Source organism: Ambystoma mexicanum, chromosome 5p (genome assembly GCF_040938575.1).
Source record: "Ambystoma mexicanum isolate Mex_15411 chromosome 5p, UKY_AmexF1_1, whole genome shotgun sequence".
NCBI classification, from domain to species: domain Eukaryota; kingdom Metazoa; phylum Chordata; class Amphibia; order Caudata; family Ambystomatidae; genus Ambystoma; species Ambystoma mexicanum.
The window spans coordinates 1175700964-1175715431 of record NC_090930.1 but is presented as its reverse complement, the minus strand read 5'-3'; positions in this window follow the sequence as shown (position 1 = coordinate 1175715431).

Genomic DNA, 14468 nt, shown 5'->3' with positions numbered 1-14468 from the left:
AATGGTACATGGGGGCCACCCACTTTGATAATGCAGGCAGAGAAGCAAGCTGGCTACCATTGTACTATCCTTGACTCCAGAGAACAAAGAAGCCAACAGGTTCAGCATATGAGTCAGAGGATGCTGATAGTAAGCCAAACTGTGTTGAGCCGAAGGTTGTAATTGGCAACAATTTTGAATGCCAGGAATCTGAAAGACAAAGTACTTGTGTATGTGGATGAACAGTGTAGAAAGGCCAGTTGAGGTCCATGTGCAGAGGGGTCCGGGCCATGTGGGCGCTCATTCGAAAGACTCTGACAAGGACCTATTCTTTGAAACTACAAGAACCAGTAGCCCTAGGAAGGGATAGCGTGAGGCGTCAGAGGGGTCCTATAAGGGTTATGTTGAACCCCTTAAACAACTGAAAGTCTCTGACCCATGGCCAGAGGAAAGCTAGGGGAAGGGAATCCTGCTTTCGGATAAGATTGTGAACTGTGGAATAAGGCAAGTGTGAATCCGACGAAGGGATGCAAGCTAGGGGAAGGAAACCCCTGCTTTCTGATGAAAATGAGAAATACATGAACTGTGTTCAAGAAAGGCCATAGTGAACCCAACGGAGGGAGGCCTCAACTGCAAGGAGTTTCTGAGCCCGGCAGAGGGAGTGCCAAAGACCAATCGCCCAAGGTGCAGGATCACTGAGAGAACGTTTGTTTGTCATCATGAATCAGCCAGCCTGCTAAGGCAAGAGACATTTGCAAGAAGGAGACTTAGCCTCCTTAAAAATATGACTGACATCTTGATAGAAACATAGGAGTGTTGCTGGGGTGGTTTCCCATCCCACCTTTAATAATAAGAGGGCTTATGAAGATACTACGTCTTTCATCTATTTTTTGACATCCCATAGCATTTCCCAACTAAATGGCCATACTCCAACAGGCACCCTTGCAGCCTGTACATGTGTCTGTGCAAGTAGACTAAGAGTAATTTGTTATAATATGGCAAATGACACCAACTGGTGCATGGTGACATATATGGAAGTTGTCCTGTACCCAGAGAGTGATCGGAACTCTGTATGTGCTTCGTATTATGATATAGGGTTGAGATTTCTCATTGTACAGTTTATGTCCCCCTAACTGTGAACCACAAATGTCAGGCTAGGAGGACCAATTTCTTAGGAGGTGTAGGCCAGGTATGGGTAATCCAGATTGAATGGATACTAACTGCAAATACTTACAGTGGAGATATACTCAAACAATGTGAGTTATTGTTGTACAATATCTCTACTCATTTTGAGCAACAAATAATACGAGGAGGGATTGGTGCATGCTATTGAATTCTTGTAATGTGACAAGGACTGTATGAAAGCAAAGAGAGAACTATGCAAGTTAGTGAGAAAGGGACAGAATCTTGGAGGAAAAGACATTGAAGATATAAAGAGAGGTTATACAATTATTATACTCTTCAAACTTTGATCTTGAGAATTGTGGAGGTGCATGAGATAAAACAGGCATTTCAAATTAATAGTGGCCAGAGAAATATGTGTTTTGGCCTCTTTTTTGATATTACATTGACGAGATTATGAAAGAACTGGCCGTAGCAGTGCATGTGCCAATCCTGGGGAGTGATCTCTGGCGTACAGTTCTTTTAGCAGATGATACAGTACTTATAACCAGAAAAACTAAACTCACTGAAATGCCATCTTAGTAGTTTTAATGATCAATCTATTAACATTGATCTGGCCTTTAATACATCCAAAGTGAACATGTTGATGAGAGGTGTGAAGAAATTCAAACCACCAACATTTGAGGTACTTTATACACCCCTTGAAGTAGTCAGTATTTATGAGCAGTAGCACCATCGGTCTCCATATCTGGATCAATTGTTAAGTTTAACAAGAATTTGGCAGAGCATTCAATAGACATTCCTCTGCAGATTTACAAAACCAATGCAATGACTTCAGACAATTATGCAGGAGAAACAGAGAAATATGGGGAGTGGGAAATCTGTCGATAGCTGAGAAGAATGGCTAAAAGAACTGCTCTTGCTTCCCTATCCAACCCCAACAGTTCTCATCAATAAAGAGCTGGGGCTTTGGGGCATAAATGCTCATTTGGCTTATATGATGACTACTTTGTGGCTAGGAACATGGCCCTTGCACAGGGTGGGACAGTGAGAATACAGTAGCTGCTATTGTTGCTTGTTGGCTTGTCAGATCTGTGGTTTTTATATTGTTTTTTTTTTATTTTTATTGACAAGTTGTTAAACTCATGACTCACAAAAGTGGATGTTATGTCTACATCTTGCTTTGGATGTGAGCAATATTTGGATTTTTTCCTTCTCTTTCATGCATTTTATATTTCAAACTTTGCCTTCAGATTCTGACAGTTTATCTCTGGTGGACAAATGAAAACTGGTGGATAAAAGTGACACGCTTTGTTGATGTGAGTTACAGCAAGTGGAAAGACAAATAGATTGTTTTTATCGTTATATCTATTGTGTGAGCTCTTTAAATCTCAGTGGTCATTGCACATTGTAACTTTGACATCAGAACTCTTGCAATGGCCTATTATCTCCATAGGAGTTCTGAAGATAACATTACTAGAATAGCGGCGATTCTATTGTTATGGGGAGCTTGATGCCCTGGGCAAAATGTGCTTAAGTTTCCTTTATTTGAAACAAATTGCTTTATTCATGCTAGTTGATGTTTTCATGGGCATGTAAGTATTTTTTGTAACTATTTTTCATTTTGATAAATTACTATACTTATTGGCTGTTTTTGATTGAATCTGTAATAATTATGAAATGTTTGACCAATCATATTGGAATCAATGAACTGTAACTACTGCCTCTCGCCCTCTCCATTGCCAATCGTTTTGGCTTCTCAGATTTTTTATTGTAGTTTAGCATCTAAGGGACACAATTGAGCTGCATAAAAACATATTTATTTTTGGAAAATTCAGAACATGATTCATATCGTATATTGTTACCAGAGTGGCTGCAGTTCATCAACACAAATCATTACAAGTATTGCTAGTTCTGGTCCATAATTGTATCTGGTATCCAGTTATAATACTGAAAAAAAAGTACAATGCAAAAATGTGGAAAAAAATAATGTCGAAAAAAAATCTGAATGTGTTTTTTCTTTTCATTTGTATGTTTTTTGGGTTTAGGTAGTAAAAAATAAAGAGGGGGTTGGGGGGAACCCCCCCATTAAAAACAAAAATTAAAAAAACACATTAGAAATGTTTTTTTCTACATTCTTGCAGTCGACATTTTCACTATAAACCATTTTATCCTGAATCTTGTGTACTAAACAGCCAAGATATCACTCACCCAATTTGGGTTTTGTCCAGTAAGAACGATTAGGCCCACCCTGTGACTATTTACCCCCAGTACGGACTTCAAAAAAGGACTCTAAAAGGAGTAAAACCTATTCAAGTACTTTTGTCCTCATATCTCTGAACCGTAACAGACTTGGCTCACTGCTTTCACCATCTATATCCTCAAAGCTGTGTTTAAGGAATAGCGGCTTGTTTTATTATAAAACATTATTCCAGGTGTTGTTTGTCTACATTTGTGTTGCATCAGAATCAATTAGTCACTCCAGGCAACAATGTAATGGTAGTCACTTGATGCCGCTTGTTCAAAGCTCACCAAGCCACTAAATACAGCTCCAACATTTGTTACCACATTTCCAAAAAACAGCTACATCAATGTTTCATCTCTGATACCTAGTTCTGTGAGATCATTTGCCAGTTATTTTGAGAGCATCCCAGCAGACTATAAGATAAAGTGTGCAAATCATGCAAATAGTAGAGACTGAGGGATAGCACTGGTTCGCAAATATGTAGTGAAAGAGGTAACACCTACCACCAACATCATTCTGAACTGTGAAGCACTAACACTTATGTGTTCAATCTTTGAGGACGCATCACTATTTTGCCTCCTCATCTACGGACTACTGTCCTACATCCCAACCTTGTCTGGTGAACTCACATATGTGGTTGCCAACCAATCAGTGAATGGCAAATTCCTCATATTGCTCACAGACTTCAACATCTGACACAAACAAGAGGAAAATCCTTCTACAAGGTCCCTCGAGCAACCCGTGTTATATTAGATCTTAAACAAATGATTATAGATCCCATCCACTAAGCTGATCACACAGTGGATGGTCACTTCATTCTATCCATGTCATATGTCCCTGGAGAGATCACATATTCATTCTGTTCATAATTTGTAAAAGGCCCCCCTCATGCAGAACCATCAAAATGACATACCACCGTAATTAGACCCTCAAAACATGTACAACACACAACCCTGTGATGGAGAGACCTGGAGTAAGAAGAAAAAGCAGCATCACAGTGTATCCATCAAATACAACACCTGATGAGCAATTCCTAAATGTACACAGCTGGCAATCTCTGCACCAAGGCACCAGAAAATCAATGTAAAAGCTCATACAAAAATCAGCTTACTAAGTGGTTCACCAACAAATGAAAACACATGAAAAAGAAAACTTGTAGTTGGAAAAAAGTCTGGATAAAAAATGACTTAACATCAGAAATGCTTCCTTGCGCCCAGCAGCTATGTTTCAAGAGGCCTGAAATCATCAAAGTCAAGAAATGACACTACTCTGCACACATCGAATCAGCAAAACACAGTGACAGGAAATGTTTAAGATCATCCTATTATTCAAAACCACAGAAGCCAAAATACTACCCTAACACAAACTCAAGAATTCTGTGGCCACACCAACACTTTTCAAAATAATATATACATCCTAGAAACAACCAGGTTTGTAAAGAATAACAAAAACAACCATGCCCAAGCAATGAACCAACACATTTTGCATCAACCACCCTTTCAACTCTTCCCTTTGCAGGACCTACTCTCTACTATTTCCTCATGCAACCCAAAGGAATCTCTAGAAGACACTTTCCCCACAACGTACAAAACGAATATAAAATATGCAGAACTCACACTTGTTTCCTTATCATTTCTCAATGGCTCGATTGTTACCCTTAATTGCCCAGTGACTTTTGGCATAAATTATTGTCAGGCCACCTCCTGCAGCTGACACACATGACCCATCAAGCTACTGCCTTATCTCAAACACCACTTTCACCAGAAACATCTACGAGAAATGTATATACTGTCACATCTGAGATTTCTTTGAGACAAAAAGACCTACTTCCCAGGACCAGCATGGCTTAAGACCAATGAGAGGTACAGGTGACTAGGTGACTAGAAGATCTCCGTTACTGTGTAGCTTCATGGCGGCCGGTCCAAGCCTACCCAGTAACAGACATCTTCGCTCCCTCTTGGAGTGCCATCTATCAGCACAAGGTACAGAACTAGTCCTCAAGTGTGTAGGGAGAGTAACTAAACATTTCAGTAATGATGAAGAATTGCTAAATGAGTAGAGACAGGCAGAATTTGGTCCCTATGTCATTTGCAACAAAGTACATGGTTTGAATACCAGATCTTCAACAGAGTCTGGGTCTCCCCTCTCTATCATTTATCATAGATGCAATACATTTAAACATTCATATATGCTTAGTATGACTGCTGTAGAGTCCAACATACTCATCAAATCCTTCAACAATAGCACATTGACATAACTAACTGAAATACAAAGATCTAAGGAAGTGATACTGTTGAATCAAGTACAGTCAATGTAAGTATCATATATAGTACATATACATACATCATAGTACATATACATATATAGTACATATAGTACATATACAGCTGTTGCCTGTTTTAAGCCTGTTCCAGTTGGCCATTCCACCCGAGGAGCAGGAGATCCACAGAATAGGTCCCCACCCTGCAGGAGCAGCGGACCCACTGAGGAGAAGCCTCCTCTTGCCATGAACACATTTCGGTAAGCGCTGCCTTCCTGCGCTTTTTTTCATCAAAAACGCAATTTCTGCACACTATAATTGCACTCGACCGCTCTGGTATGCCCTGCATAGAAAACCGCATGCCTAGCTTCACTAGGTACTAAGGAGCACCTTTATATTAATTTTGCCATCATTCCGGTGCACGTGGAACTGCACCTATCCAAGATGGCCGCCCGTTGCATCGTGGAGCCTCATCATCCTACCCAGGCTCCCTGCACAAGCCAACGCCATCTGCTGATTGGCTATTGATCTCTCTTAGCCTCCATTGGGCGCCGGCAGGTGAAGCCGGCCCACGTTCACAAAGGCCCAAGGAACTAAGGCTGTTGCCTGTTTTAAGCCTGTTCTATGCCGATCGTATGCCAGACCCCCTTCAATGAGGTAACTTTACATCCCCCCCAGCGCGCCCATACTTATCTAAGTTACGTATACTACACACCGCACGTCCTACATTATAACTCGCCTGGAGTGTTCGGAGGGCGATGCTCTGTCCTGCTTGTGTAAGCCACTGCCTCAGACCGACCTAATAACGTGACTTAATTGCCATTTGCGCGCTCCTAGTGCCCACCTACGAGGTAATCTCGCCCAGTGTGCCCACTGTTTAATAACCCCACGTGCCTCCCAGTGAATCTTGTCCCAACCATCCTTGACTACAATTACTGCTAAAACTGAACTTTGCTTACGGCATATTACTCAACCCTGCTTATCCAGCTTGTGCTACATTGACAGTAAAGTTTGTCTGTCTATAATTGCACACTGCTCAGAAATTCGATTTTGCCTTGATTTGCACACTGCTCAGAAATTCGATTTTGCCTTGGTTTGCACACTGCTCAGAAATTCGATTTTGCCTTGGTTTGCACACTGCTCAGAAATTCGATTTTGCCTTGATTTGCACACTGCTCAGAAGTTCGATTTTGCCTTGGTTTGCACACTGCTCAGAAATTCGATTTTGCCTTGATTTGCACACTGCTCAGAAATTCGATTTTGCCTTGGTTTGCACACTGCACAGAAATTCGATTTTGCCCTTAATGGCATATTGTGTAGACAATTGAACCTGCATCTGATTCGCACATTGTTTAGAAACCTAGTTGTGCACGCCGCTCTTTGAGGGCTGCCCTCTGCGGCTGCTCAATTGTGATACCTTATGATGCTTTGTGATGCCCAAACTTAGAAATTATCCTGGGCATTAACCTAACTATGATGCCTGTGCTGCCTTGTGGTGCCCTATGTTGCCTCCAGGTCTTGCCCTGTGTATTGCAGCCTACCACTGATGTCCAAACCTAGATCTGTCCGGTGTACTAGCCTAACTAGCCTTGTGATACCCTGTGAGGCCTCTAATCTAGGTGCCACTATAAGTACTGTAGCCTACCTCTAAGGCCCAAATGTAGATGCTGCCCTACGCACTAGCTCACTGTATTGCCTGTGATACGCATCTGAAGTATATAAACACGTTAGCCCGGTTCTAGATTGCCTACCTTGATGCTAAAGCGGCAGTATAATTTTATCTCAATCCCCACTGGATCAGTTCAATATACCTGCCACTGTGTCATTTTCGCCCAACATGCGCACTCCACAGACCAGCTTCCTATATACATCTTGGTCCATAGCCTGGACCATTCTAACCATCACCACAATAATGCCCCTCACCAACACTTCCCCTTGCAATTTGCAAGAGAGAAACCTGCGACTTAGAGCTAGGCTGCCACGACTTTACGACATCAAAAATAAATGAACCAGTCCACCAAACCCTACACGCACTTCCACTGACACTAACCCTAACCTCCTAACCTCAACGACAGTAAATCGCCCTGAACCACAAGGTGACCCATATCACAAACAGAGGAGACCTAACCACCCCATTCGAAGTTCTGTCAAAGACCCCACCATAACTCATACTTTATCAGGAGCCCTTATTAATGCTAGGTCCATTCTAGCACACAACACTGAAATAGCTGACTTACTGACTATTGACAACTTAGATATCCTTGCTGTTTCTGAAACCTGGCTCCATGACGCAGCTGGCCCTGCCCTCATGACCGCCATACCGGACAATTACAATATCTTAAGAGTCGATCGGCCCAATATTAGAGGAGGTGGCCTAGCCATCATAACCAAAACGCATTTAGCTGCTGGATTTACCCCACACCCAGCAATTACATCATGCGAACTACTCTCGGCTAAAATACCGATTTCCAATAATTGCACATTAATGATACTCTTAGTGTACAGACCTCCAGGCCCATTAGGTAACTTTGAAGAAGACCTATCCAGTCTCCTTACCAATAGTATTAAAGACTCCACCCAGCTCCTCCTACTAGGAGACTTTAACCTGGGCTTTAACGACGTTGAGGACAAACAAGCCCAATCTATCCAATCCATTTTAGTCAATCATGACATTACCCAAAAGGTTTTAGTTCCCACACACACATAAAAGGACGCACACTAGACTAGATAGCCAACCTTAATTGTGACATCACTATCTCTAGCATTCTACCTCAAATATGGTCGGACCACTATCTTATATGCTTTACAGCCAACATAGAACCTCCTAAACCTAATAAGATCAAAATAGCACCCCCCAAACCAACAAGAAGCAAAAAAGAAATCACGGTTGAAAAACTTCTCCCACTACTCCTACCAGCTATCACTGCCAGTTCCAGTGAATCTAACACTAGCGAGTTAGTTGAGTCATTTAACAACTCCATGACCAAAGCCCTGGACTTGATCGCCCCAATCAAATCCCATAAAAGTAAACACGTAGCTCATCTTAACTCATGGTTCACCCCCCAACTCAAGGAAATGCGTATCCAAAAATGCAAACTTCAAGCTATCTGGAGGCACACCCCTTCTGCTGACAATAAAACTACACTTGCCAACTTTGCCAAAAGTTACAAGAAGGAAATAATACAAACAAAAAAAGATTAATTCAATGAAAGAATCAGTAAAGCCAACTCGAACTCCAAAGAACTCTTCACTATTCTCCGGAAACTGGAAAACCCTATTGCCCCTACAGACAATGTCTCCAAGGACAAACTTTGGTGCACTAGCATTCAAAATGCCCGAGCTAATAAAATCACAACCTTTCAATCTAAAATTGCTAAGAAAAAAGCCGCCTTGAGCTCTAGTGGAACTCATACTACCCCAAAGAAAGAGATACATAGCACTCCCACCCAAAACAATGGTAAACCCTTCAGGTTTACTAACATCAATATACTGGAAACTGAAAAGGTTATTCTATCTCTCAAACCATCAAACTGCCAAGGCAACAGTTGCCCTGCGCAAGTCATCAAGGATGCAGCTAGAGATTTAGCTCCTTTCATCTCGAAACTAATCAATGCCTCCTTCAATACGAGTACGGTACCCACAAACCTTAAAGAATCCTGGGTACTGCCCCTACTCAAAAAACAGACACTGGACCCAGCAATCCCCATTAACTACAGGCCCATTACTACAGTCCCTTTTCTCCTTAAAATCATCGATAGAGTAGCCTACCTCCAGATTCAAAACTATCTGGAGTCACACCAACTATTAGGTTCACGACAATCTAGCTTCAGACCACTTCACGGTACTGAAACGGCCCTAATCAACCTCAAGACACAAATCGACGAGTTGAAGGATAATGGTAGAACAGCTATGCTCCTCCTCCTTGACCTATCAGCGGCCTTCGACCTGGTGGATCATGCAGTATTATGCAACCACTTAGCGTCTGCCGCCCATTTCTCAAGTGAAGCTATAGCATGGGTACAATCCTTCCTAGCTAACCGTACGATGAGAGTGTTCTCCCCTGTAGCTGCAGCGGACCCAATCCATATCACTTGTGGTGTCCCACAAGGCTCATGTGTCTCCCCAACAATGTATAATATCTTTACTAAGCCACTTTTCGACAAACTTGACAGATTAGGGGTAACCTATACTAATTATGCGGACGATACGCAGATTCTCATACCACTATCAGGCAACTTTGTCGAAGACACAGCCTTAGTAAACAAAATATACCTCCTCATTCAGGCATGGATGGCCTCCCATGGCCTCTGCCTAAATGACGATAAAACTGAGATACTGATTTTGGTTTCTGACTCTACTCTAAAAAACCTCAGTGCCAACTATCGCAATTTCAACATAGATGGTAACACAATCAAAGTAGCAACTGAGGTAAAAACACTAGGCTTTTACCTTGACTCTACTCTATCCCTTAAAAAACAAGTTAATACCTTGGCATCCTCTACAGCGTTCACCTGTAAATTAATCAGGACCTGTAGACCTTACCTCTCCAAAACTAACTGCATTACGCTAGCTAACGCACTAGTAATGTCAAAGTTGGACTACTGTAATGCCCTCTATGCAGGAGCCAATAAAACTATCATTAATAAAATGCAAATCCTTCAAAATAACACTCTCAGAGCAGCCCTCAACATACCACGCAGAGCTCATATATCCAACATCAGGAAAGATCACCACTGGCTAAAAATCAGCGATAGAGTCCTTCTCAAGACACTATCTCTCACACACAAAGGGATCAACAACACTGCACCCCCCTACATTTCGGCTAGACTGACCAGAAAATTGTCCAGTCACTACACTAGAGCTACTAACCATTTCCTGCTAGAAACCCTGATATTTAAACGATCCAAAGTGGGAGGAGCTAGCTTCCCTGTTAGAGCTGCCCAGGCTTGGAATGCATTGCCCACTGCATTCAGAGCAACCCCATCTTATTCCAGCTTTAGAAGAAAGGTCAAAAACTGGCTCTGGTCCAACGACAACTAATTTTCGTCGCACCTAACTATCGTGATACCCCTTGAAATCCGGTTCTATGACTATTTTGCCTTTACCGTCCCACTTCACTGTATACATGTACTCCTAACATTGTAACCTGCTATCTCTCATCTCTATTGCTTGTATTGACCTGTATACACTGTACTCCGTATGTATGTAACCTAAGCTTAAGTAACCTTGCACCCGTTGCGCCCGGCTACCCTTGGGTTTTGTGTGCATTATCAAATGATAAACATAAACATAAACATAAACATATCAGAAGAAAATTGCTAACAATTGACATTGGAGTGTTTACAGAAAGCAGTGTAAATAAAACTCTTCATTAAGACCTTTTGGATGTACTGTGTTCAACAGGTGGATCCAATGAATTCCTATCTTTAACAATTTCTTTGATTTGTCCCAAATGTTGGGATGGAAATTAGTCTATCCCACCCACCTAGGCACTTCAGAGTGAGGCAAATCCCTTAGGCAGCCCTGAGATGTCCTACGGGGGAAAGGACCATGTTAAGAAACCCAGCACAAAAAAAATATTGCGAGAACTACAGATACATAGGTTTAGGCCATGCATAAAGAGACGCCAGTTTGTAGTTAGACACTCTCAGCCATACAGGGTTGTGCGGTAAAACATAGGCTCGATGGAGAAGCCTGTACAGGCCCACAATGCTGAGGAGAACCCGCACTACTAAGGAGGGGCGTGTATGGGGTGAGTGTGGCGGTGCGAGGAGAACATGAGGTGTGAGTGTGTGTATATAAAACATCTCCAACTGAGAATAGAGAGGTGAGGAGACTGAACTGACAACTTTTTGTTTTGTGATGACATCAACTTGCATTGTTGTCGAACCTTAACTGCATATTTTCTTTGAACAGACTACTGTATAACTGTGTCCCAATAGGCTTAGCCCCACTCCCAGGCACACGCAGGACATGACTATAGGGGGAGAACTCCAATAGAGCACATATGCAAGGCCCTGCCTTTGAATTGTGAGAAGATTAAGAAGTATCATGACCATGCTGAGTCGAAAATGGTGCGATGGCGCTCTCTCCCATTGTCACTAGCAGGGAAACTTTCCCTCGTTAAAATGATCTTGGTCCGCAAGCTGCTCTACATCTTCAGCAACGTACCCGTCTGGCCTGGGAAAACATACTTCATTAAACTCCATAACTCTTGTGCGCAGTTTATGTGGTGTGGTGTGTAAGAAATGGTCCGATTTGGCACTCCCATATGAGAAGGAAGGATTCACAGCCCCTGACCTAACACTGTACTGGATAGTATCATAGGCCCAACACGCCACTAACTGGTACCCTAGCTCTCTGACTCTCCCGCACGCCAAGCTGGAAACCCTGGCTGCGGATGGAGTCAACAAAATGACCCTTATCCTACATCACTGTTACGTGCCACATTCCCCCATGACCCAGTCGGTAGTACTGTACTTGCCTGGGATCGACTACTGCCGGCGACCATAAGATCCCATGCCTATTACAAATGGCTCCCCGTGTTCAGGATCCCCGGACTGGAGCCGACGCATGACACGGCCTTAGCTCGACACTGGGAGGCTCTAGGCTATCAGGCTTTAACAGGTTTCTATCCCAATGGGAGGTTCACTGATTCACAGACATGGAAGCAGGGACAATCTGGGTCCGCACTCGAGATCCTGCAATACTTTAGGATTCGCGCTGCATTCCGTGGTAGATGGCCCACCTTCCCTGATGAGCCCCCCGCCACACCCGAGATAGCATTCATTGCAAATTAGAGCCAGGTCCGCACCATAGTCTCCTCCCTATATAAAATACTACTGGCGGGCACCCCGGTCCAATCTTCCAAGGCACCCTCCGAGTGGGCGACTGAACTGGACTTTGAGATCACTGATCAATTATGGGAAAATATGTGCTCACATACTAATAGGGTATCCCTCAACTTCCGCTACGGTGTCATGCAGTATAAATTGCTGAACAGGCTATACTACACTGCATCTAAACTTTCTACTTTTGCCCACACCTCTACACACTCCTGCGCTTGCTGTAAGGCAGATGGAGGAGGAATGCCCCGCTCCTGTCCAGACAAGGGCATTTTTGACAAGAACGTGTTAGAACACATGTCTACCTTCTTGACAGCAACATATAAGGGGAGAACATTGCAGAATGAAGCGAAGTATTGAACATCTGGAAAATGTTTGAGGATACAGAGGATTACAATGGGGAAAGAGTGACACATGCTGGTAGTAAAGATACAGGCTCGACAGAAGACAGGAAGAACTTGGCGGAGAGAAAGGGAATATACCCACTTGCAACCCAACCTGTGGAGGGGTACCATAACCCGACATATGTATCAGCCGAAACAACTGTAGCAACACGAGCCCCGGCCCCGTTTCCACTCTATGTGTCCCCACCAGAAGTCACCACACATACCGGGGTGAGTGCGAGAGACCTAGAGGTAGCACTAGCATCGACATGAACAGAGTTAGCTGGACTAGGGGTGGCATGTGATATAACAAAGACAGATACAGCAGCACAACCTAAGGGCAATGAGTGGAAGTCAGGGGACTTCTTATTTAAAATAGACAATGCACCCATAAGAACCAGTCACATAGAACGTGACAGAGATACAGACAGCTTGGGTTATGAAAACCTAAGCTCACGGAGAGGCACTGGTACCAAGGCACTGGAGGCACCAAGTAGGGGCAGGCATTTCCACGCCCCTACTTGAAGCGGGGAAATGGAGATGTGCTTCTGAAATGAACACAGCGGGTGCTTGGCAATAGGAGACATTAAAAACTTGTTGGTGGCCGCAATGGGGGACCAAGCTGCAGATGTGTGGGTGAAATGAGGGTACCCAGGAGTAACACTGAGTAACGATGCCCATGATGGAGCCTCGTTCAACAAGATCTGAGCAAGGTTATGGGATGCGATTGGTCGATTGCTCCCAAATACTCCAGACTTACAGTCCATTATGCAATGTGCAATGGGGGATGATAAAGACAATGCACAGTTTATCCTCAGGGTCCAAGAGATGTGGAGGGCAGAAATGGGCAATGTCTGGGAACAATCAACCCCCTTTTTCTATTTTATAGTGAAACATGGAAGTTTATCCAAGGAAGTGCAGAAAGTGCACGATAAAATAGCAGGGATCGAAGCAAAAGAGTTTCGCCTGAGATTCAAAGCATTATAGTCCACCATTGTAGGAGAATAAAAGAGCATGAGAAGGAAATGATTCAGAAGCAACAGGCAGAGGAAGCAAAACTATTACAAAACAAAGTAGCCAAAGTAGCTGTAGTGGCGTCGGGACCAACCCTGACACAGACAGAAGAGGGAGGGTACACCCCCAATGCTATGAATGCCAGAAAAACCACAGTGTGGGCTGAAGGAGGGCAAGGACAGTGGGGTGGAAACCTGCAGTCCTACGGGCAACAGTGGCAAGGAGGACAAAAACGAGGCCGAGGTGGCTTTGGAGGACCGAGAGGATGTGGCTTTGATGGTATGGGCCTGAGAGGAGGAGGTATGGGACCGTGTTGGACATGCAGGAAGTGGGGACATTTTTTGAACGAGTGCAGGAGCAGACAGGATGTGGGTTATAATTACAGCTCAGGGTCTGCCCCCAAGGATGGCCTCAATACTGTATGAGTTACATCACGCCTACATGCAACTACCCCCACAGATGCCCTGTCCCCTACCACCACCGCACCCACAACAGGCAGAACATCAGTATCAGCTTCCCCCCCCCCACAAGCAGCAACCAGGGACATGAATGCCTTCAGTGGCATGCCTAATGGCACAGTGGCCCCATTTCAAGCTGCTACAGTGGAAGGGGGAAATCCT